General features: G+C 46.8%; 6 non-coding genes across 6 annotated transcripts; all 6 read right to left on the minus strand.

Moving 5' to 3' along the window:
* Positions 1–5009: 5009 nt before the first annotated feature.
* On the minus strand, positions 5010–5081 carry trnae-cuc. The gene has a single exon. It is a non-coding gene; the product is annotated as a tRNA-Glu (tRNA).
* A 2109-nt stretch (positions 5082–7190) lies between these two features.
* trnae-cuc lies at positions 7191–7262 on the minus strand. The gene has a single exon. It is a non-coding gene; the product is annotated as a tRNA-Glu (tRNA).
* A 3615-nt stretch (positions 7263–10877) lies between these two features.
* Positions 10878–10949, minus strand: trnae-cuc. The gene has a single exon. It is a non-coding gene; the product is annotated as a tRNA-Glu (tRNA).
* Positions 10950–21530: 10581 nt separating this feature from the next.
* Positions 21531–21602, minus strand: trnae-cuc. Its single transcript has one exon. It is a non-coding gene; the product is annotated as a tRNA-Glu (tRNA).
* A 1376-nt stretch (positions 21603–22978) lies between these two features.
* On the minus strand, positions 22979–23050 carry trnae-cuc. The gene has a single exon. It is a non-coding gene; the product is annotated as a tRNA-Glu (tRNA).
* A 290-nt stretch (positions 23051–23340) lies between these two features.
* trnae-cuc lies at positions 23341–23412 on the minus strand. Its single transcript has one exon. It is a non-coding gene; the product is annotated as a tRNA-Glu (tRNA).
* Positions 23413–26233: the final 2821 nt, after the last annotated feature.

Consider the following 26233-nt stretch of genomic DNA (forward strand, 5'->3'; position numbering starts at 1 on the left):
TGAGCTGGTACATATGTGCGATAACCTTCTATATTCATTGTGACAGGTTGTACAAGTAAACATGTAGCAAAAGATTAGTTCCCTGACCGTGAATCGAACACGGGCCGCAGCGGTGAGAGCGCCGAATCCTAACCACTAGACCACCAGGGAAGGGTACTACAGTGCAAATCGGGAGTCGAACTGGGAGTCGAACCACCAGGGAAGGGTACTACAGTGGAAATTGGGAGTCGAACCCGGGCCGCGGCAGTGAGAGCGCCGAATCCTAACCACTAGACCACCAGGGAAGGGTACTACAGTGCAATTCGTTTCCCAGTTTGAAATGCAAGGAAGCTCCTTCCTCTGCAAGGAAGAAGCTACTGCTCCAAAACCGCCATAAAAAAGCCATACTACAGTTTGGGGACAAAGATCCTAGTTTTTGGAGAAATGTCCTCTGGTCTGATGAAACAAAAATCGAACTGTTTGGCCATAATGACCATTGTTATGTTTGGAGGGAAAAGGTGAGGATTTCAAGCCGAAGAACACCATCATGTTGTGGGGTTGCTTTGCTGCAGGAGGGTCTAGTGCACCACTAGAACACCTGGGAAGGACACAGCAGGGCAAATCGGTTTGCAATTTGAAGTGGTACATATGTGCGACAACCTACTAAATTCATAGTGACAGGTTGCACAAGTAAACAAGGAGCATAGACTATTTCCCTGACCGGGAATCAAACCCGGGCCGCGGCGGTGAGAGCGCCGAATCCTAACCACTAGACCACCAGGGAAGGATAATACAGTGCAAATTGGTTCTCAGTGTGAGCTGATACATATGTGCGATAACCTATATTCATTGTGACAGGTTGTACAAGTAAAGATGTAGCAAAAGAGTAGTTCCCTGACCGGGAATCGAACCCGGGCCGCGGCAGTGAGAGCACCGAATCCTAACCACTAGGCCACCAGGGAAGGGTACTACAGTGCAATTCGTTTTCCAGATTGAAATGGTACATATAGTTGAACTCGTAAGTTTCCATCCACTTAGGCTGGGGTCATTAAAACCTGTTTGTCAACACCTCCCCACATTTCTTGCTAACAAACGATCGTTTTGGCAGACGGTTCGGACATCTACTTTGTGCATGACACAAGTCATTTTTCCAACAATTGTTTACATTGGGATTATTTCACTTATAATTCACTGTATCACAAATTCAGTGGGCCAGAAGTTTACATACACAAAGTTGGCTGTGCCTTTAAACAGTTTGTAAAATTCCTGAAAATGATGTCATGGCTTTATAAGCTTCTGATAGGCTAATTGACATCCTTTGAGTCAATTGGAGGTGTAACTGTAGATGTATTTCAAGGTCTACCTTCAAACTCAGTGCCTCTTTGCTTGACTCCATGGGAAAAGCAAAGGAAATCAGGCAAAACCTCAGAAAAACAATGTAGACCTCCACAAGTCTGGATCCTCCTTGGGAGCAATTTCCAAACGCCTGAAGGTACCTCGCTCATCTGTAGAAACAATAGTACGCAAGTATAAACAGCATGGTATGACGCAGGCGTCATACCGCTCAGGAAGGAGACGCGTTCTCTCTCCTAGAGATGAACGTACTTTGGGTCAAAAAGTGCAAATCCATCCCAGAACAACAGCAAAGGACCTTGTGAAGATGCTGGAGGAAACAGGTACAAAATGGTCTACATCCACAGGCAAACGAGTCCTATATCGACATACCCCGAGAGGCCGCTCAGCAAGGAAGAAGCTACTGCTCCAAAACCGCCATAAAAAAGCCATACTACAGTTTGGGGACAAACGCAGGCGTCATACCGCTCAGGAAGGAGACGCGTTCTCTCTCCTAGAGATGAACGTGGGTCGAAAAGTGCAAATCCATCCCAGAACAACAGCAAAGGACCTTGTGAAGATGCTGGAGGAAACAGGTACAAAATGGTCTATATCCACAGGCAAACGAGTCCTATATCGACATACCTCGAGAGCCCGCTCAGAACACCATCATGTTGTGGGGGTGCTTTGCTGCAGGAGGGTCTGGTGCACCACTAGAACACCTGGGAAGGACACTGCAGTGCAAATCGGTTCCCAGTGTGAGATGGTACATATGTGCGATAACCTTCTATATTCATTGTGACAGGTTGCACAAGTAAACATGTAGCAAAAGTGTAGTTCCCTGAACGGGAATCGAACCCAGGTCACGGCGGTGAGAGCACCGAATCCTAACCACTAGACCACCAGGGAAGGGTACTACAGTGCAAATCGGTTCCCAGTGTTAGCTGGTACATATGTGCGATAACCTTCTATATTCATTGTGACAGGTTGCACACGTAAACATGTAGCAAAAGAGCAGTTCACTGACCGGGAATCGAATCCTAACCACTAGACCACCAGGGAAGGATACTACAGTGCAATTCGTTTCCCAGTTTGAAATGGTACATATAGTTGAAGTCGTAAGTTTCCATCCACTTAGGCTGGAGTCATTAAAACTTTGGGTCGAAAAGTGCAAATCCATCCCAGAACAACAGCAAAGGACCTTGTGAAGATGCTGGAGGAAACAGGTACAAAATGGTCTATATCCACAGGCAAACGAGTCCTATATCGACATACCCCGAGAGGCCGCTCAGCAAGATAGAAGCTACTGCTCCAAAACCGCCATAAAAAAGCCATACTACAGTTTGGGGACAAAGATCCTAGTTTTTGGAGAAATGTCCTCTGGTCTGATGAAACAAAAATCGAACTGTTTGGCCATAATGACCATTGTTATGTTTGGAGGGAAAAGGGGGAGGCTTTCAAGCCGAAGAACACCATCATGTTGTGGGGGTGCTTTGCTGCAGGAGAGTCTGGTGCACCACTAGAACACCTGGGAAGGACACTGCAGGGCAAATCGGTTTGCAATTTGAAGTGGTACATATGTGCAACAACCTACTAAATTCATAGTGACAGGTTGCACAAGTAAACAAGGAGCATAGACTATTTCCCTGACCGGGAATCGAACCCGAGCCGCGGCAGTGAGAGCGCCGAATCCTAACCACTAGACCACCAGGGAAGGATAATACAGTGCAAATTGGTTCTCAGTGTGAGCTGGTACATATGTGCGATAACCTTCTATATTCATTGTGACAGGTTGTAGAAGTAAAGATGTAGCAAAAGAGTAGTTCCCTGACCGGGAATCGAACCCGGGCTGCGGCGGTGAGAGCGCCGAATCCTAACCACTAGACCACCAGGGAAGGGTACGACAGTGCAAATCGGTTCCAAGTGTGAGCTGGTACATATGTGCGATAACCTTCTATATTCATTGTGACAGGTTGTACAAGTAAACATGTAGCAAAAGAGTAGTTCCCTGACCGTGAATCGAACCCGGGCCGCAGCGGTGAGAGCGCCGAATCCTAACCACTAGACCACTAGACCACCAGGGAAGGGTACTACAGTGCAAATCGGGAGTTAAAATGGGAGTCGAACCACCAGGGAAGGGTACTACAGTGGAAATCGGGAGTCGAACCCAGGCCGCGGCGGTGAGAGCGCCGAATCCTAACCACTAGACCACCAGGGAAGGATAATACAGTGGAAATTGGTTCTCAGTGTGAGCTGGTACATATGTGCGATAACCTTCTATATTCATTGTGACAGGTTGTACAAGTAAACATGTAGCAAAAGAGTAGTTCCCTGACCGGGAATCGAACCCAGGCCGCGGGCCGAATCCTAACCACTAGACCACCAGGGAAGGGTACTAGAGGGGAATTCGTTTCCCAGTTTGAAATTGTACATATAGTTGAAGTCGTAAGTTTCCATCCACTTAGGCTGGAGTCATTAAAACCTGTTTGTCAACCCCTCCACACATTTCGTGCTAACAAACGATAGTTTTGGGAGTCGGTTAGGACATCTACTTTGTGCATGACACAAGTCATTTTTCCAACAATTGTTTACAGAGGGATTATTTCACTTATAATTCACTGTATCACAAATTCAGTGGGCCAGAGTTTACATACACTAAGTTGGCTGTGCCTTTAAACAGTTTGTAAAATTCCCGAAAATGATGTCATGGCTTTAGAAGCTTCTGATAGGCTAATTGACATCCTTTGAGTCAATTGGAGGTGTACCTGTAGATGTATTTCAAGGCCTACCTTCAAACTCAGTGCCTCTTTGCTTGACTCCATGGGAAAAGCAAAGGAAATCAGCCAAGACCTCAGAAAAAAATGTAGATCTCCACAAGTCTGGTTCCTCCTTGGGAGCAATTTCCAAACGCCTGAAGGTACCTCGCTCATCTGTAGAAACAATAGTACGCAAGTATAAACACCATGGGACCACGCAGGCGTCATACCGCTCAGGAAGGAGACGCGTTCTCTCTCCTAGAGATGAACGTACTTTGGGTCGAAAAGTGCAAATCCATCCCAGAACAACAGCAAAGGACCTTGTGAAGATGCTGGAGCAAACAGGTACAAAATGGTCTATATCCACAGGCAAACGAGTCCTATATCGACATACCCCGAGAGGCCGCTCAGCAAGGAAGAAGCTACTGCTCCAAAACCGCCATAAAAAAGCCATACTACAGTTTGGGGACAAAGATCCTAGTTTTTGGAGAAATGTCCTCTGGTCTGATGAAACAAAAATCAAACTGTTTGGCCATAATGACCATTGTTATGTTTGGAGGGAAAAGGGGGAGGCTTTCAAGCCGAAGAACACCATCATGTTGTGGGGGTGCTTTGCTGCAGGAGGGTCTGGTGCACCACTAGAACACCTGGGAAGGACACTGCAGGGCAAATCGGTTTGCAATTTGAAGTGGTACATATGTGCGACAACCTACTAAATTCATAGTGACAGGTTGCACAAGTAAACAAGGAGCATAGACTATTTCCCTGACCGGGAATCGAACCCGGGCCGCAGCGGTGAGAGCGCCGAAACCTAACCACTAGACCACCAGGGAAGGATAATACAGTGCAAATTGGTTCTCAGTGTGAGCTGGTACATATGTGCGATAACCTTCTATATTCATTGTGACAGGTTGTACAAGTAAAGATGTAGCAAAAGAGTAGTTCCCTGACCGGGAATCGAACCCGGGCCGCGGCGGTGAGAGCGCCGAATCCTAACCACTAGACCACCAGGGAAGGGTACTACAGTGCAATTCGTTTCCCAGTTTGAAATGGTACATATAGTTGAAGTCGTAAGTTTCCATCCACTTAGGCTGGAGTCATTAAAACCTGTTTGTCAACCCCTCCCCACATTTCTTGCTAACAAACGATCGTTTTGGCAGACGGTTAGGACATCTACTTTGTGCATGACACAAGTCATTTTTCCAACAATTGTTTACATTGGGATTATTTCACTTATAATTCACTGTATCACAAATTCAGTGTGCCAGAAGTTTACATACAATGAGTTGGCTGTGCCTTTAAACAGTTTGTAAAATTCCCGAAAATGATGTCATGGCTTTAGAAGCTTCTGATAGGCTAATTGACATCCTTTGAGTCAATTGGAGGAGTACCTGTAGATGTATTTCAAGGCCTACCTTCAAACTCAGTGCCTCTTTGCTTGACTCCATGGGAAAAGCAAAGGAAATCAGGCAAAACCTCAGAAAAAAAATGTAGACCTCCACAAGTCTGGTTCCTCCTTGGGAGCAATTTCCAAACGGCTGAAGGTACCTCGCTCATCTGTAGAAACAATAGTACGCAAGTATAAACACCATGGTATGACACAGGCGTCATACCGCTCAGGAAGGAGCGGTAGATGAATGTACTTTGGGTCGAAAAGTGCAAATCCATCCCAGAACAACAGCAAAGGACCTTGTGAAGATGCTGGAGGAAACAGGTACAAAATGGTCTATATCCACAGGCAAACGAGTCCTATATCGACATACCCGAGAGGCCGCTCAGAACACCATCATGTTGTGGGGGTGCTTTGCTGCAGGAGGGTCTGGTGCACCACTAGAACACCTGGGAAGGACACTGCAGTGCAAATCGGTTCCCAGTGTGAGCTGGTACATATGTGTGATAACCTTCTATATTCATTGTGACAGGTTGCACAAGTAAACATGTAGCAAAAGAGTAGTTCCCTGAACGGGAATCGAACCCAGGCCACGGTGGTGAGAGCTCCGAATCCTAACCACTAGACCACCAGGGAAGGGTACTACAGTGCAAATCGGTTCCCAGTGTGAGCTGGTACATATGTGCGATAACCTTCTATATTCATTGTGACAGGTTGCACACGTAAACATGTAGCAAAAGAGCAGTTCACTGACCGGGAATCGAATCCTAACCACTAGACCACCAGGGAAGGGTACTACAGTGCAATTCGTTTCCCAGTTTGAAATGGTACATATAGTTGAAGTCGTAAGTTTCCATCCACTTAGGCTGGAGTCATTAAAACCTGTTTGTCAACCCCTCCACACATTTCTTGCTAACAAACGATAGTTTTGGCAGTCGGTTAGGACATCTACTTTGTGCATGACACAAGTCATTTTTCCAACAATTGTTTACAGAGGGATTATTTCACTTATAATTCACTGTATCACAAATTCAGTGATTCAGGAAGGAGCGGTAGATGAACGTACTTTGGGTCGAAAAGTGCAAATCCATCCCAGAACAACAGCAAAGGACCTTGTGAAGATGCTGGAGGAAACAGGTACAAAATGGTCTATATCCACAGGCAAACGAGTCCTATATCGACATACCCCGAGAGGCCGCTCTGCAAGGAAGAAGCTACTGCTCCAAAACCGCCATAAAAAAGCCATACTACAGTTTGGGGACAAAGATCCTAGTTTTTGGAGAAATGTCCTCTGGTCTGATGAAACAAAAATCGAACTGTTTGGCCATAATGACCATTGTTATGTTTGGAGGGAAAAGGGGAGGCTTTCAAGCCGAAGAACACCATCATGTTGTGGGGGTGCTTTGCTGCAGGAGGGTATGGTGCACCACTAGAACACCTGGGAAGGACACTGCAGGGCAAATCGGTTTGCAATTTGAAGTGGTACATATGTGCGACAACCTACTAAATTCATAGTGACAGGTTGCACAAGTAAACAAGGAGCATAGACTATTTCCCTGACCGGGAATCGAACCCGAGCCACGGCGGTGAGAGCGCCGAATCCTAACCACTAGACCACCAGGGAAGGATAATACAGTGGAAATTGGTTCTCAGTGTGAGCTGGTACATATGTGCGATAACCTTCTATATTCATTGTGACAGGTTGTAGAAGTAAAGATGTAGCAAAAGAATAGTTCCCTGACCGGGAATCGAACCCGGGCCGCGGCGGTGAGAGCGCCGAATCCTAACCACTAGACCACCAGGGAAGGGTACGACAGTACAAATCGGTTCCAAGGGTGAGCTGGTACATATGTGCAATAACCTTCTATATTCATTGTGACAGGTTGTACAAGTAAACATGTAGCAAAAGAGTAGTTCCCTGACCGGGAATCAAAACCTGGACGTGGCGGTGAGAGCGCCGAATCCTAACCACTAGACCACCAGGGAAGGGTACAACAGTGCAAATCGGTTCCCAGTGTGGGAACTGGAGTGGGATCCTCGGGACAGTAAGACAGAGACTGGGTTTTTGGGGACTACGACAGTTGACTTTTGAGGGCAAGGTTTTAATCATCAAAGCTGTGATTTTACCTGTGCTTTTACTAATCAGTTCTGTTTTTATCCCCCCCGAAGGAGTATTTTAGCCCTGGAGCGGATGCTCTTCTACTTTCTGTGGGGAAGCAAGTGGGAGAGGCTGAGGAGGGAGGTGGTCAAGAGGCCCAGGTCCAAGGGGGGGAAAGGCTTGCCTGACCTCTACTTGTTCCTGGGCAGCCGCTACACAGCATTACATCTGACTCTTGCCACCTCCCCGGTCAATAACAAGACACAGGCCCTCGCACGGTTCTGGCTGGGATCTTACCTCAGGACACTGAGGCTGATCCCAGTCGACCTGCGAGCCCCAGTCTCTTTCCTGCTCCCCACCCACTACTTCCAGCTCCAGAAATTTTTAAGAAATTTTAAACTGGAAAAGGAAGCAGTCACGGTTTTAACTAAACACCGCTCTCTTCTCTCTCTTGTGCAGGAGCGGGAACCAGTATGTCCAGTGCGCGGGCTCGCTATAGGCGAGCCCACAACGGTCTGGCGCAACGTGGCCCATCCTGCTCTCCTGAATCGGCATCGGGACCTGTCCTGGATGGTCGCCCACGATATCCTCCCAGTCAGGGCCGTTATGCACTCACGGGGCATGGCGAGGACATCCGCGTGCCCCCGACCGGGCTGCAGCCAAGAAGAGTCAGTGAGGCACATGCTCTGGGAGTGCAGAGCCGCCAGGGACCTGTGGAAGGAAGCAGGCCCCCTGATCACCTCGTGTCTGCCAGCAGGGGAGGACCTAACACCTCAGCTCGTGCTGTACGGGGTGGGCCGAAGGCCCATTCCACCGAAGGCCTTCACCAAGTTCTGGCCCACCCTCACGTGTCTGAAGGAAGCACTGTGGTCCTCCCGTAACCTGCTGGTAGCAAAAAGCGTAGAGACCACCCCCAGGCAGTGGCCATGGTAGCCACGGAAGCCCTGGGGTGGTACGAACGGAAGGGGGCCTCGACCCCAGGCGAAGGGTCCCCCACAACACCCTAGGTCCCGGCGGCCACGGCCTGACAGCGCTGCGGCGCCTAGGGCGATGCACCTAGGGGAGGGATCTCCTCTGGGCCCCAAAGGACGGGACGATGGTCTATTCGGGAGAGCAGGATGAGGCGAGATTGATAAGGACTCACCCCGCTCCTGTACAAGCGATTGAAGACAGCCTTTTAACAAAGTGACTTTTTAACATGTTTCTAACGTCTTAAAAATGTTTTATCTTTGTTGAATCATTTCGTACACATTTTAAATGGCTTTTACAGATTTCTTTTTACAAAGAAAGTACTTTTATTCATAGTTGTTGTCATTGGTTTTAACAACACGTACTTTTATCAAATTTAAATGTAAATTCAAATGCTGTGTTTTATGCCTTGTTGCCGTTTTTAATGTGTATAAATGATTAAATGAATGTATGAGCTGTTTTTTTTAAAGCAATTGTGAAAATAAAACTTTTCCAAAAGAAAAAAATATGTGCGACAACCTACTAAATTCATAGTGACAGGTTGCACAAGTAAACAAGGAGAATAGACTATTTCCCTGACCGGGAATCGAACCCGGGCCGCGGCAGTGAGAGTGCCAAATCCTAACCACTAGACCACCAGGGAAGGGTAATACAGTGCAAATCGGTTCCCAGTGTGAGCTGGTACATATGTGCGATAACCTTCTACATTCATTGTGACAGGTTGCACAAGTAAACATGTAGCAAAAGAGTAGGTCCCTGACCGGGAATCGAAACCTGGCCGCGGCGGTGAAAGCGCCGAATCCTAACCACTAGACCACCAGGGAAGGGTACGACAGTGCAAATCGGTTCCAATTGTGAGCTGGTACATATGTGCGATAACCTTCTGTATTCATTGTGACAGGTTGTACAAGTAAACATGTAGCAAAAGAGTAGTTCCCTGACCAGGAATCAAACCCGGGACGCGGCGGTGAGAGCGCCGAATCCTAACCACTAGACCACCAGGGAAGGGTACTACAGTTTAATTCGTTTCCCAGTTTGAAATGGTACATATAGTTGAAGTCGTAAGTTTCCATCCACTTTGGCTGGAGTCATTAAAACCTGTTTGTCAACCCCTCCACACATTACTTGCTAACAAACGATAGTTTTGGCAGTCGGTTAGGACATCTGCTTTGTGCATGACACAAGTAATTTTTCCAACAATTGTTTACAGAGGGATTATTTCACTTATAATTCACTGTATCACAAATTCAGTGGGCCAGAAGTTTACATACACTAAGTTGGCTGTGCCTTTAAACAGTTTGTAAAATTCCTGAAAATGATGTCATGGCTTTAGAAGCTTCTGATAGGCTAATTGACATCCTTTGAGTCAATTGGAGGTGTACCTGTAGATGTATTTCAAGGCCTACCTTCAAACTCAGTGCCTCTTTGCTTGACTCCATGGGAAAAGCAAAGGAAATCAGGGAAGACCTCAGAAAAAAAAATGTAGACCTCCACAAGTCTGGTTCCTCCTTGGGAGCAATTTCCAAACGCCTGAAGGTACCTCGCTCATCTGTAGAAACAATAGTACGCAAGTAATAATAATAATAATAATAATAATAATAATAATATATATAATATAATAATAATAATAATAATATATGCCATTTAGCAGACGCTTTTATCCAAAGCGACTTACAGTCATGTGTGCATACATTCTACGTATGGGTGGTCCCGGGGATCGAACCCACTACCCTGGCGTTACAAGCGGCATGCTCTACCAACTGAGCTACAGAAGGACCACGCAAGTATAAACACCATGGTAGGATGCAGGCGTCATACCGCTCAGGAAGGAGACGCTTTCTCTCTCTCTCCTAGAGATGAACGTACTTTGGGTCGAAAAGTGCAAATCCATCCCAGAACAACAGCAAAGGACCTTGTGAAGATGCTGGAGGAAACAGGTACAAAATGGTCTATATCCACAGGAAAACGAGTCCTATATCGACATACCCCGAGAGGCCGCTCAGCAAGGAAGAAGCTACTGCTCCAAAACCGCCATAAAAAAGCCATACTACAGTTTGGGGACAAAGATCCTAGTTTTTGGAGAAATGTCCTCTGGTCTGATGAAACAAAAATCGAACTGTTTGGCCATAATGACCATTGTTATGTTTGGAGGGAAAAGGGGGAGGATTTCAAGCAAAAGAACACCATCATGTTGTGGGGTTGCTTTGCTGCAGGAGGGTCTGGTGCACCACTAGAACACCTGGGAAGGACACTGCAGGGCAAATCGGTTTGCAATGTGAAGTGGTACATATGTGCGACAACCTACTAAATTCATAGTGACAGGTTGCACAAGTAAAAAAGGAGCATAGACTATTTCCCTGACCGGGAATCGAACCCGGGCCACGGCGGTGAGAGCGCCGAATCCTAACCACTAGACCACCAGGGAAGGATAATACAGTGCAAATTGGTTCTCAGTGTGAGCTGGTACATATGTGCGATAACCTTCTATATTCATTGTGACAGGTTGTACAAGTAAAGATGTAGCAAAAGAGTAGTTCCCTGACCGGGAATCGAACCCGGGCCGCGGCGGTGAGAGCGCCGAATCCTAACCACTAGACCACAAGGGAAGGGTACGACAGTGCAAATCGGTTCCAAGTGTGAGCTGGTACATATGTGTGATAACCTTCTATATTCATTGTGACAGGTTGTACAAGTAAACATGTAGCAATAGAGTAGTTCCCTGACCGGGAATCGAACCCGGGCCACGGCAGTGAGAGCGCCGAATCCTAAGCACTAGACCACCAGTGAAGGGTACAACATTTCAAATGGGTTCCCAGTGTGAGCTGGTACATATGTGCGATAACCTATATTCATTGTGACAGGTTGCACACGTAAACATGTAGCAAAAGAGCAGTTCCCTGACCGGGAATCGAATCCTAACCACTAGACCACCAGGGAAGGGTACTACAGTGCAATTCATTTCCCAGTTTGAAATGGTACATATAGTTGAAGTCGTAAGTTTCCATCCACTTAGGCTGGAGTCATTAAAACCTGTTTGTCAACCCCTCCACACATTTATTTGCTAACAAACGATAGTTTTGGCAGTCGGTTAGGACATCTGCTTTGTGCATGACACAAGTCATTTTTCCAACAATTGTTTACAGAGGGATTATTTCACTTATAATTCACTGTATCACAAATTCAGTGGGCCAGAAGTTTACATACAATAAGTTGGCTGTGCCTTTAAACAGTTTGTAAAATTCCCGAAAATGATGTCATGGCTTTAGAAGCTTCTGATAGGCTAATTGACATCCTTTGAGTCAATTGGAGGAGTACCTGTAGATGTATTTCAAGGCCTACCTTCAAACTCAGTGCCTCTTTGCTTGACTCCATGGGAAAAGCAAAGGAAATCAGCCAAGACCTCAGAAAAAAATGTAGACCTCCACAAGTCTGGTTCCTCCTTGGGAGCAATTTCCAAACGCCTGAAGGTACCTCGCTCATCTGTAGAAACAATAGTACGCAAGTATAAACACCATGGTATGGCGCAGGCGTCATACCGCTCAGGAAGGAGACGCGTTCTCTCTCCTAGAGATGAACGTACTTTGGGTCGAAAAGTGCAAATCCATCCCAGAACAACAGCAAAGGACCTTGTGAAGATGCTGGAGGAAACAGGTACAAAATGGTCTATATCCACAGGCAAACGAGTCCTATATCGACATACCCCGAGAGGCCGCTCAGCAAGGAAGAAGCTACTGCTCCAAAACCGCCATAAAAAAAGCCATACTACAGTTTGGGGACAAAGATCCTAGTTTTTGCAATAACCTAGTTTTTGCGCCGAATCCTAACCACTAGACCACCAGGGAAGGGTACTACAGTGCAAATCGGTTCCAAGTGTGAGCTGGTACATATGTGCGATAACCTTCTATATTCATTGTGACAGGTTGCACAAGTAAACATGTAGCAAAAGAGTAGTTCCCTGACCGGGAATCGAACCCGGCCCGCGGCGGTGAGAGCACCGAATCCTAACCACTAGACCACCAGGGAAGGGTACTACAGTGCGAATCGGTTCCCAGTGTGAGCTGGTACATATGTGCGATAACCTTCTATATTCATTGTGACAGGTTGCACACGTAAACATGTAGCAAAAGAGCAGTTCACTGACCGGGAATCGAATCCTAACCACTAGACCACCAGGGAAGGATAATACAGTCCAAATTGGTTCTCAGTGTGAGCTGGTACATATGTGCGATAACCTTCTATATTCATTGTGACAGGTTGTACAAGTAAACATGTAGCAAAAGACTAGTTACCTGACCGGGAGTCGAACCCGGGCCTCGGCGGTGAGAGCGCCAAATCCTAACCACTAGACCACCAGGGAAGGGTACTACAGTGCAAATCGGGAGTCGAACTGGGAGTCGAACCACCAGGGAAGGGTACTACAGTGGAAATCAGGAGTCGAACCCGGGCCGCGGCGCCGAATCCTAACCACTAGACCACCAGGGAAGGGTACTACAGCGCAATTCGTTTCCCAGTTTGAAATGGTACATATAGTTGAAGTCGTAAGTTTCCATCCACTTAGGCTGGGTCATTAAAACCTGTTTGTCAACACCTCCCCACATTTCTTGCTAACAAACGATCGTTTTGGCATACGGTTCGGACATCTACTTTGTGCATGACACAAGTCTTTTTTCCATCAATTGTTTACATTGGGATTATTTCACTTATAATTCACTGTATCACAAATTCAGTGGGACAGAAGTTTACATACAATAAGTTGGCTGTGCCTTTAAACAGTTTGTAAAATTCCCGAAAATGATGTCATGGCTTTAGAAGCTTCTGATAGGCTAATTGACATCCTTTGAGTCAATTGGAGGTGTACCTGTAGATGTATTTCAAGGCCTACCTTCAAACTCAGTGCCTCTTTGCTTGACTCCATGGGAAAAGCAAAGGAAATCAGGCAAGACCTCAGAAAAACAATGTAGACCTCCACAAGTCTGGTTCCTCCTTGGGAGCAATTTCCAAACGCCTGAAGGTACCTCGCTCATCTGTAGAAACAATAGTACGCAAGTATAAACACCATGGTATGACGCAGGCGTCATACCGCTCAGGAAGGAGACGCGTTCTCTCTCCTAGAGATGAACATACTTTGGGTCGAAAAGTGCAAATCCATCCCTGAACAACAGCAAAGGACCTTGTGAAGATGCTGGAGGAAACAGGTACAAAATGGTCTATATCCACAGGCAAACGAGTCCTATATCGACATACCCCGAGAGGCCGCTCAGCAAGGAAGAAGCTACTGCTCCAAAACCGCCATAAAAAAAGCCATACTACAGTTGGGGGACAAAGATCCTAGTTTTTGCAATAACCTAGTTTTTGCGCCGAATCCTAACCACTAGAGCACCAGGGAAGGATAATACAGTGCAAATTGGTTCTCAGTGTGAGCTGGTACATATGTGCGATAACCTTCTATATTCATTGTGACAGGTTGTACAAGTAAAGATGTAGCAAAAGACTAGTTCCCTGACCGGGAATCGAACCCGGCCCGCGGCGGTGAGAGCGCCGAATCCTAACCACTAGACCACCAGGGAAGGATATTACAGTGCAATTCGTTTCCCATTTTGAAATGGTACATATAGTTGAAGTCGTAAGTTTCCATCCACTTAGGCTGGAGTCATTAAAACCGGTTTGTCAACCCCTCCGTACATTTCTTGCTAACAAACAATAGTTTTGGCAGTCGGTTAGGACATCTACTTTGTGCATGACACAAGTCATTTTTCCAACAATTGTTTACAGAGGGATTATTTCACTTATAATTCACTGTATCACAAATTCAGTGGGCCAGAAGTTTACATACACAAAGTTGGCTGTGCCCTTAAACAGTTTGTAAAATTGCCGAAAATCATGTCATGGCTTTAGAAGCTACTGATAGGCTAATTGACATCCTTTGAGTCAATTGGAGGTGTACCTGTAGATGTATTTCAAGGCCTACCTTCAAACTCAGTGCCTCTTTGCTTGACTCCATGGGAAAAGCAAAGGAAATCAGCCAAGACCTCAGAAAAAATGTAGACCTCCACAAGTCTGGTTCCTCCTTGGGAGCAATTTCCAAACGCCTGAAGGTACCTCGCTCATCTGTAGAAACAATAGTACGCAAGTATAAACACCATGGGACCACGCAGGCGTCATACCGCTCAGGAAGGAGACGCGTTATCTCTCCTAGAGATGAACGTACTTTGGGTCGAAAAGTGCAAATCCATCCCAGAACAACAGCAAAGGACCTTGTGGAGATGCTGGAGGAAACAGGTACAAAATGGTCTATATCCACAGGCAAACGAGTCCTATATCGACATACCCCTAGAGGCCGCTCAGCAAGGAAGAAGCTACTGCTCCAAAACCGCCATAAAAAAGCCATACTACAGTTTGCCGGACAAAGATCCTAGTTTTTGGAGAAATGTCCTCTGGTCTGATGAAACAAAAATCAAACTGTTTGGCCATAATGACCATTGTTATGTTTGGAGGGAAAAGGGGGAGGCTTTCAAGCCGAAGAACACCATCATGTTGTGGGGGTGCTTTGCTGCAGGAGGGTCTGGTGCACCACTAGAACACCTGGGAAGGACACTGCAGGGCAAATCGGTTTGCAATTTGAAGTGGTACATATGTGCGACAACCTACTAAATTCATAGTGACAGGTTGTACAAGTAAACATGTAGCAAAAGGGTGGTTCTCTGACCGGGAATCAAACCCGGGCCCTTCTATATTCATTGTGACGGCGGTGAGAGCGCCGAATCCAAACCACTAGACCACCAGGTAAGGGTACTACTGTGCAATTCGTTTCCCAGTTTGAAATTGTACATATAGTTGAAGTCGTAAGTTTCCATCCACTTAGGCTGGAGTCATTAAAACCTGTTTGTCAACCCCTCCACACATTTCGTGCTAACAAACGATAGTTTTGGGAGTCGGTTAGGACATCTACTTTGTGCATGACACAAGTCATTTTTCCAACAATTGTTTACAGAGGGATTATTTCACTTATAATTCACTGTATCACAAATTCAGTGGGCCAGAGTTTACATACACTAAGTTGGCTGTGCCTTTAAACAGTTTGTAAAATTCCCGAAAATGATGTCATGGCTTTAGAAGCTTCTGATAGGCTAATTGACATCCTTTGAGTCAATTGGAGGAGTACCTGTAGATGTATTTCAAGGCCTACCTTCAAACTCAGTGCCTCTTTGCTTGACTCCATGGGAAAAGCAAAGGAAATCAGGCAAAACCTCAGAAAAAAATGTAGATCTCCACAAGTCTGGTTCCTCCTTGGGAGCAATTTCCAAATGCCTGAAGGTACCTCGCTCATCTGTAGAAACAATAGTACGCAAGTATAAACACCATGGGACCACGCAGGCGTCATACCGCTCAGGAAGGAGACGCGTTCTCTCTCCTAGAGATGAACGTACTTTGGGTCGAAAAGTGCAAATCCATCCCAGAACATCAGCAAAGGATCTTGTGAAGATGCTGGAGGAAACAGGTACAAAATGGTCTATATCCACAGGCAAACGAGTCCTATATCGACATACCCCGAGAGGCCGCTCAGCAAGGAAGAAGCTACTGCTCCAAAACCGCCATAAAAAAGCCATACTACAGTTTGGGGACAAAGATCCTAGTTTTTGGAGAAATGTCCTCTGGTCTGATGAAACAAAAATCAAACTGTTTGGCCATAATGACCATTGTTATGTTTGGAGGGAAAAGGGGGAGGCTTTCAAGCCGAAGAACACCATCATGTTGTGGGGGTGCTTTGCTGCAGGAGGGTCTGGTGCACCGCTAGAACACCTGGGAAGGACACTGCAGTGCAAATCGGTTCCCAGTGTGAGCTGGTACATATGTGCGATAACCTTCTATATTCATTGTGACAGGTTGTACAAGTAAACATGTAGCAAAAGACTAGTTCCCTGACCGGGAATCGAACCCGGGCCGCAGCGGTGAGAGCGGAGAATCCTAACCACTAGACCACCAGGGAAGGGTACTACAGTGCAATTCGTTTCCCAGTTTGAAATGGTACATATAGTTGAAGTCGTAAGTTTCCATCCACTTAGGCTGGAGTCATTAAAACCTGTTTGTCAACCCCTCCACACATTTTTTGCTAACAAACGATAGTTTTGGCAGTCGGTTAGGACATCTGCTTTGTGCATGACACAAGTAATTTTTCCAACAATTGTTTACAGAGGGATTATTTCACTTATAATTCACTGTATCACAAATTCAGTGGGCCAGAAGTTTACATACACTAAGTTGGCTGTGCCTTTAAACAGTTTGTAAAATTCCCGAAAATGATGTCATGGCTTTAGAAGCTTCTGATAGGCTAATTGACATCCTTTGAGTCAATTGGAGGTGTACCTGTAGATGTATTTCAAGGCCTACCTTCAAACTCAGTGCCTCTTTGCTTGACTCCATGGGAAAAGCAAAGGAAATCAGGGAAGACCTCAGAAAAAAAATGTAGACCTCCACAAGTCTGGTTCCTCCTTGGGAGCAATTTCCAAACGCCTGAAGGTACCTCGCTCATCTGTAGAAACAATAGTACGCAAGTATAAACACCATGGTATGACGCAGGCGTCATACCGCTCAGGAAGGAGACGCTTTCTCTCTCCTAGAGATGAACGTACTTTGGGTCGAAAAGTGCAAATCCATCCCAGAACAACAGCAAAGGACCTTGTGAAGATGCTGGAGGAAACAGGTACAAAATGGTCTATATCCACAGGCAAACGAGTCCTATATCGACATACCCCGAGAGCCCGCTCAGCAAGGAAGAAGCTACTGCTCCAAAACCGCCATAAAAAAGCCATACTACAGTTTGGGGACAAAGATCCTAGTTTTTGCAATAACCTGTTTTTGCTGGTCCTAACCACTAGAAACCAGGGAAGGGTACTACAGTGCAAATCGGTTCCCAGTGTGAGCTGGTACATATGTGCGATAACCTTCTATATTCATTGTGACAGGTTGCACAAGTAAACATGTAGCAAAAGAGTAGTTCCCTGACCGGGGTCGAGCCCGGCTGCAGCGGTGAGAGCGCCGAATCCTAACCACTAGACCACCAGGGAAGGGTACTACAGTGCAAATCGGTTCCAAGTGTGAGCTGGTACATATGTGCGATAACCTTCTATATTCATTGTGACAGGTTGTACAAGTAAACATGTAGCAATAGAGTAGTTCCCTGACCGGGAATCGAACCCGGGCCGCAGCGGTGAGAGCGCCGAATCCTAACCACTAGACCACCAGGGAAGGGTATGACAGTGCAAATCGGTTCCAAGTGTGAGCTGGTACATATGTGCGATAACCTTCTGTATTCATTGTGACAGGTTGTACAAGTAAACATGTAGCAAAAGAGTAGTTCCCTGACCAGGAATTAAACCCGGGACGCTGCGGTGAGAGCGCCGAATGCTAACCACTAGACCACCAGGGAAGGGTACTACAGTGCAAATCAGGAGTCGAACTGGGAGTCGAAAAACCAGGAAAGGGTACTACAGTGGAAATCGGGAGTCGAACCTGGGCCGCGGCGGTGAGAGCGCCGAATCCTAACCACTAGACCACCAGGGAAGGGTACTACAGTGCAATTCGTTTCCCAGTTTGAAATGGTACATATAGTTGAAGTCGTAAGTTTCCATCCACTTAGGCTGGAGTCATTAAAACCTGTTTGTCAACCCCTCCACACATGTTTTGCTAACAAACGATAGTTTTGGCAGTCGGTTAGGACATCTGCTTTGTGCATGACACAAGTAATTTTTCCAACAATTGTTTACAGAGGGATTATTTCACTTATAATTCACTGTATCACAAATTCAGTGGGCCAGAAGTTTACATACACTAAGTTGGCTGTGCCTTTAAACAGTTTGTAAAATTCCCGAAAATGATGTCATGGCTTTAGAAGCTTCTGATAGGCTAATTGACATCCTTTGAGTCAATTGGAGGTGTACCTGTAGATGTATTTCAAGGCCTACCTTCAAACTCAGTGCCTCTTTGCTTGACTCCATGGGAAAAGCAAAGGAAATCAGGGAAGACCTCAGAAAAAAAATGTAGACCTCCACAAGTCTGGTTCCTCCTTGGGAGCAATTTCCAAACGCCTGAAGGTACCTCGCTCATCTGTAGAAACAATAGTACGCAAGTATAAACACCATGGTATGACGCAGGCGTCATACCGCTCAGGAAGGAGACGCTTTCTCTCTCCTAGAGATGAACGTACTTTGGGTCGAAAAGTGCAAATCCATCCCTGAACAACAGCAAAGGACCTTGTGAAGATGCTGGAGGAAACAGGTACAAAATGGTCTATATCCACAGGCAAACGAGTCCTATATCGACATACCCCGAGAGCCCGCTCAGCAAGGAAGAAGCTACTGCTCCAAAACCGCCATAAAAAAGCCATACTACAGTTTGGGGACAAAGATCCTAGTTTTTGCAATAACCTAGTTTTTGCGCCGAATCCTAACCACTAGACCACCAGGGAAGGGTACTACAGTGCAAATCGGTTCCCAGTGTGAGCTGGTACATATGTGCGATAACCTTCTATATTCATTGTGACAGGTTGCACAAGTAAACATGTAGCAAAAGAGTAGTTCCCTGACCGGGGATCGAACCCGGGCCGCAGCGGTGAGAGCGCCGAATCCTAACCACTAGACCACCAGGGAAGGGTACTACAGTGCAAATCGGTTCCAAGTGTGAGCTGGTACATATGTGCGATAACCTTCTATATTCATTGTGACAGGTTGTACAAGTAAACATGTAGCAATAGAGTAGTTCCCTGACCGGGAATCGAACCCGGGCCGCAGCGGTGAGAGCGCCGAATCCTAACCACTAGACCACCAGGGAAGGGTATGACAGTGCAAATCGGTTCCAAGTGTGAGCTGGTACATATGTGCGATAACCTTCTGTATTCATTGTGACAGGTTGTACAAGTAAACATGTAGCAAAAGAGTAGTTCCCTGACCAGGAATTAAACCCGGGACGCTGCGGTGAGAGCGCCGAATGCTAACCACTAGACCACCAGGGAAGGGTACTACAGTGCAAATCAGGAGTCGAACTGGGAGTCGAAAAACCAGGAAAGGGTACTACAGTGGAAATCGGGAGTCGAACCTGGGCCTGAGAGCGCCGAATCCTAACCACTAGACCACCAGGGAAGGGTACTACAGTGCAATTCGTTTCCCAGTTTGAAATGGTACATATAGTTGAAGTCGTAAGTTTCCATCCACTTAGGCTTGAGTCATTAAAACCTGTTTGTCAACCCCTCCACACATTTCTTGCTAACAAACGATAGTTTTGGCAGTCGGTTAGGACATCTACTTTGTGCATGACACAAGTAATTTTTCCAACAATTGTTTACAGAGGGATTATTTCACTTATAATTCACTGTATCACAAATTCAGTGGGCCAGAAGTTTACATACACAAAGTTGGCTGTGCCTTTAAACAGTTTGTAAAATTCCCGAAAATGATGTCATGGCTTTAGAAGCTTCTGATAGGCTTATTGACATCCTTTGAGTCAATTGGAGGTGTAACTGTAGATGTATTTCAAGGTCTACCTTCAAACTCAGTGCCTCTTTGCTTGACTCCATGGGAAAAGCATAGGAAATCAGCCAAGACCTCAGAAAAAAATGTAGACCTCCACAAGTCTGGTTCCTCCTTGGGAGCAATTTCCAAACGCCTGAAGGTACCTAGCTCATCTGTAGAAACAATAGTACGCAAGTATAAACACCATGGGACCACGCAGGCGTCATACCGCTCAGGAAGGAGACGCGTTCTCTCTCCTAGAGATGAACGTACTTTGGGTCGAAAAGTGCAAATCCATCCCAGAACAACAGCAAAGGACCTTGTGAAGATGCTGGAGGAAACAGGTACAAAATGGTCTATATCCACAGGCAAACGAGTCCTATATCGACATACCCCGAGAGGCCGCTCAGCAAGGAAGAAGCTACTGCTCCAAAACCGCCATAAAAAAGCCATACTACAGTTTGGGGACAAAGATCCTAGTTTTTGGAGAAATGTCCTCTGGTCTGATGAAACAAAAATCGAACTGTTTGGCCATAATGACCATTGTTATGTTTGGAGGGAAAAGGGGGAGGATTTCAAGCCAAAGAACACCATCATGTTGTGGGGTTGCTTTGCTGCAGGAGGGTCTGGTGCACCACTAGAACACCTGGGAAGGACACTGCAGGGCAAATCGGTTTGCAATTTGAAGTGGTACATATGTGCGACAACGTACTAAATTCATAGTGACAGGTTGCACAAGTGAACAAGGAGCATAGACTATTTTCCTGACCGGGAATCGAACCCGGGCCGCGGCGGTGAGAGCGCTGAATCCTAACCACTAGACCACCAGGGAAGGATAATACAATGCAAATCGGTTCTCAGTGTGAGCTGGTACATATGTGCGATAACCTTCTATATTCATTGTGACAGGTTGTACAAGTAAACATGTAGCAAAACAGTAGTTCCCTGACCGGGAGTCGATCCCGGGCCTCGGCGGTGAGAGCGCCAAATCCTAACCACTAGACCACCAGGGAAGGGTACTACAGTGCAAATCAGGAGTCGAACTGGGAGTCGAACCACCAGGGAAGGGTACTACAGTGGAAATCAGGAGTCGAACCCGGGCCGCGGCGCCGAATCCTAACCACTAGACCACCAGGGAAGGGTATGACAGTGCAAATCGGGAGTCGAACTGGGAGTCGAACCACCAGGGAAGGGTACTACAGTGGAAATCGGGAGTCGAACCCGGGCCGCGGCGGTGAGAGCGCCGAATCCTAACCACTAAATAACCAGGGAAGGGTACGACAGTGCAAATCGGGAGTCGAACCACCAGGGAAGGGTACTACAGTGTAAATTGGGAGTCGAACCCAGGCCGCGGCGGTGAGAGCGCCGAATCCTAACCACTAGACCACCAGGGAAGGACACTGCAGGGCAAATCGGTTTGCAATTTGAAGTGGTACATATGTGCGACAACCTACTAAATTCATAGTGACAGGTTGCACAAGTAATCAAGGAGCATAGACTATTTCCCTGACCGGGAATCGAACCCGGGCCACGGCGGTGAGAGCGCCAAATCCTAACCACTAGACCACCAGGGAAGGGTACTACAGTGCAAATCGGTTCTCAGTGTGAGCTGGTACATATGTGCAATAACCTTCTATATTCATTGTGACAGGTCGTACAAGTAAACATGTAGCAAAAGAGTAGTTCCCTAAACGGGAATCGAACCCGGGCCGCAGCTGTGAGAGCACTGAATCCTAACCACTAGACCACCAGGGAAGGGTATTACAGTGCAAATTGGTTCCAAGTGTGTGCTGGTACATATGTGCGATAACCTTGTATATTCATTGTGACAGGTTGTACAAGTAAACATGTAGCAAAAGAGTAGTTCCCTGACCGGGAATCGAGCCCGGGACGCAGCGGTGAGAGCGCCGAATCCTAACCACTAGACCACCAGGGAAGGGTACTACAGTGCAATTCGTTTCCCAGTTTGAAATGGTACATATAGTTGAAGTCGTAAGTTTCCATCCACTTAGGCTGGAGTCATTAAAACCTGTTTGTCAACCCCTCCCCACATTTCTTGCTAACAAACGATAGTTTTGGCAGACGGTTAGGACATCTACTTTGTGCATGACACAAGTAATTTTTCCAACAATTGTTTACAGAGGGATTATTTCACTTATAATTCACTGCATCACAAATTCAGTGGGCCAGAAGTTTACATACACTAAGTTGGCTGTGCCTTTAAACAGTTTGTAAAATTCCCGAAAATGATGTCATGGCTTTAGAAGCTTCTGATAGGCTAATTGACATCCTTTGAGTCAATTGGAGGTGTACCTGTAGATGTATTTCAAGGCCTACCTTCAAACTCAGTGCCTCTTTGCTTGACTCCATGGGAAAAGCAAAGGAAATCAGGGAAGACCTCAGAAAAAAAATGTAGACCTCCACAAGTCTGGTTCCTCCTTGGGAGCAATTTCCAAACGCCTGAAGGTACCTCGCTCATCTGTAGAAACAATAGTACGCAAGTATAAACACCATGGTATGACGCAGGTGTCATACCGCTCAGGAAGGAGACGCTTTCTCTCTCTCCTAGAGATGAACGTACTTTGGGTCGAAAAGTGCAAATCCATCCCTGAACAACAGCAAAGGACCTTGTGAAGATGCTGGAGGAAACAGGTACAAAATGGTCTATATCCACAGGCAAACGAGTCCTATATCGACATACCCCGAGAGGCCGCTCAGCAAGGAAGAAGCTACTGCTCCAATACCGCCATAAAAAGCCATACTACAGTTTGGGGACAAAGATCCTAGTTTTTGCAATAACCTAGTTTTTGCGCCGAATCCTAACCACTAGACCACCAGGGAAGGGTACTACAGTGCAAATCGGTTCCCAGTGTGAGCTGGTACATATGTGCGATAACCTTCTATATTCATTGTGACAGGTTGTACAAGTAAACATGTAGCAATAGAGTAGTTCCCTGACCGGGAATCGAACCCGGGCCGCGGCGGTGAGAGCGCCGAATCCTAACCACTAGACCACCAGGGAAGGGTACGACAGTGCGAATCGGTTCCAAGTGTGAGCTGGTACATATGTGCGATAACCTTCTATATTCATTATGACAGGTTGCACAAGTAAACATGTAGCAAAATAGTAGTTCCCTGACCGGGGATCGAACCCGGGCCGCGGCGGTGAGAGCACCGAATCCTAACCACTAGACCACCAGGGAAGGGTACTACAATGCAAATCGGTTCCAAGTGTGAGCTGGTACATATGTGCGATAACCTTCTATATTCATTGTGACAGGTTGTACAAGTAAACATGTAGCAATAGAGTAGTTCCCTGACCGGGAATCGAACCCGGGCCGCGGCGGTGAGAGCGCCGAATCCTAACCACTAGACCACCAGGGAAGGGTACGACAGTGCAAATCGGTTCCAAGTGTGAGCTGGTACATATGTGCGATAACATTCTGTATTCATTGTGACAGGTTGTACAAGTAAACATGTAGCAAAAGAGTAGTTCCCTGAACAGGAATCAAACCCGGGACGCGGCGGTGAGAGCGCCGAATCCTAACCACTAGACCACCAGGGAAGGGTACTACAGTGCAAATCGGGAGTCGAACCACCAGGAAAGGGTACTACAGTGGAAATCGGGAGTCGAACCTGGGCCGCGGCGGTGAGAGCGCCGAATCGTAACCACTAGACCACCAGGGAAGGGTACTACAGTGCAATTCGTTTCCCAGTTTGAAATGGTACATATAGTTGAAGTCGTAAGTTTCCATCCACTTAGGCTTGAGTCATTAAAACCTGTTTGTCAACCCCTCCACACATTTCTTGCTAACAAACGACCACAAGGGAAGGGTACAACAGTGCAAATGGGTTCCCAGTGTGAGCTGGTACATATGTGCGATAACCTTCTATATTCATTGTGACAGGTTGCACACGTAAACATGTAGCAAAAGAGCAGTTCCCTGACCGGGAATCGAATCCTAACCACTAGACCACAAACGATCGTTTTGGCTGACGTTTAGGACATCTACTTTGTGCATGACACAAGTCATTTTTCCAACAATTGTTTACATTGGGATTATTTAACTTATAATTCACTGTATCACAAATTCAGTGGGCCAGAAGTTTACATACAATAAGTTGGCTGTGCCTTTAAACAGTTTGTAAAATTCCCGAAAATGATGTCATGGCTTTAGAAGCTTCTGATAGGCTAATTGACATCCTTTGAGTCAATTGGAGGTGTACCTGTAGATGTATTCCAAGACCTACATTCAAACTCAGTGCCTCTTTGCTTGACTCCATGGGAAAAGCAAAGGAAATCAGCCAAGACCTCAGAAAAAAATGTAGACCTCCACAAGTCTGGATCCTCCTTGGGAGCAATTTCCAAACGCCTGAAGGTACCTCGCTCATCTGTAGAAACAATAGTACGCAAGTATAAACACCATGGTATGACGCAGGCGTCATACCGCTCAGGAAGGAGACGCGTTCTCTCTCCTAGAGATGAACGTACTTTGGGTCGAAAAGTGCAAATCCATCCCAGAACAACAGCAAAGGACCTTGTGAAGATGCTGGAGGAAACAGGTACAAAATGGTCTATATCGACAGGCAAACGAGTCCTATATCGACATACCCCGAGAGGCCGCTCTGCAAGGAAGAAGCTACTGCTCCAAAACCGCCATAAAAAAGCCATACTACAGTTTGGGGACAAAGATCCTAGTTTTTGGAGAAATGTCCTCTGGTCTGATGAAACAAAAATCGAACTGTTTGGCCATAATGACCATTGTTATGTTTGGAGGGAAAAGGGGGAGGCTTTCAAGCTGAAGAACACCATCATGTTGTGGGTGTGCTTTGCTGCAGGAGGGTCTAGTTCACCACTAGAACACCTGGGAAGGACACTGCAGTGCAAATCAGTTCCCAGTGTGAGCTGGTACATATGTGCGATAACCTTCTATATTCATTGTGACAGGTTGCAGAAGTAAACAAGGAGCATAGACTATTTCCCTGACCGGGAATCGAACCCAGGCCACGGCGGTGAGAGCACCGAATCCTAACCACTAGACCACCAGGGAAGGGTACTACAGTGAAAATCGGTTCTCAGTGTGAGCTGCTACATATGTGCAATAACCTTCTATATTCATTGTGACAGGTTGTACAAGTAAACATGTAGCAAAAGAGTAGTTCCCTGACCGGGAATCAAAACCTGGACGTGGCGGTGAGAGCGCCGAATCCTAACCACTAGACCACCAGGGAAGGGTACAACAGTGCAAATCGGTTCCCAGTGTGGGAACTGGAGTGGGATCCTCGGGACAGTAAGACAGAGACTGGGTTTTTGGGGACTACGACAGTTGACTTTTGAGGGCAAGGTTTTAATCATCAAAGCTGTGATTTTACCTGTGCTTTTACTAATCAGTTCTGTTTTTATCCCCCCCCGAAGGAGTATTTTAGCCCTGGAGCGGATGCTCTTCTACTTTCTGTGGGGAAGCAAGTGGGAGAGGCTGAGGAGGGAGGTGGTCAAGAGGCCCAGGTCCAAGGGGGGGAAAGGCTTGCCTGACCTCTACTTGTTCCTGGGCAGCCGCTACACAGCATTACATCTGACTCTTGCCACCTCCCGGTCAATAACAAGACACAGGCCCTCGCACGGTTCTGGCTGGGATCTTACCTCAGGACACTGAGGCTGATCCCAGTCGACCTGCGAGCCCCAGTCTCTTTCCTGCTCCCCACCCACTACTTCCAGCTCCAGAATTTTTAAGACATTTTAAACTGGAAAAGGAAGCAGTCACGGTTTTAACTAAACACCGCTCTCTTCTCTCTTTGTGCAGGAGCGGGAACCAGTATGTCCAGTGCGCGGGCTCGCTATAGGCGAGCCCACAACGGTCTGGCGCAACGTGGCCCATCCTGCTCTCCTGAATCGGCATCGGGACCTGTCCTGGATGGTCGCCCACGATATCCTCCCGGTCAGGGCCGTTATGCACTCACGGGGCATGGCGAGGACATCCGCGTGCCCCCGACCGGGCTGCAGCCAAGAAGAGTCGGTGAGGCACATGCTCTGGGAGTGCAGAGCCGCCAGGGACCTGTGGAAGGAAGCAGGCCCCCTGATCACCTCGTGTCTGCCAGCAGGGGAGGACCTAACACCTCAGCTCGTGCTGTACGGGGTGGGCCGAAGGCCCATTCCACCGAAGGCCTTCACCAAGTTCTGGCCCACCCTCACGTGTCTGAAGGAAGC

Source organism: Oncorhynchus gorbuscha, unplaced genomic scaffold (genome assembly GCF_021184085.1).
Source record: "Oncorhynchus gorbuscha isolate QuinsamMale2020 ecotype Even-year unplaced genomic scaffold, OgorEven_v1.0 Un_scaffold_1391, whole genome shotgun sequence".
Taxonomy (NCBI): Eukaryota; Metazoa; Chordata; class Actinopteri; order Salmoniformes; family Salmonidae; genus Oncorhynchus; species Oncorhynchus gorbuscha.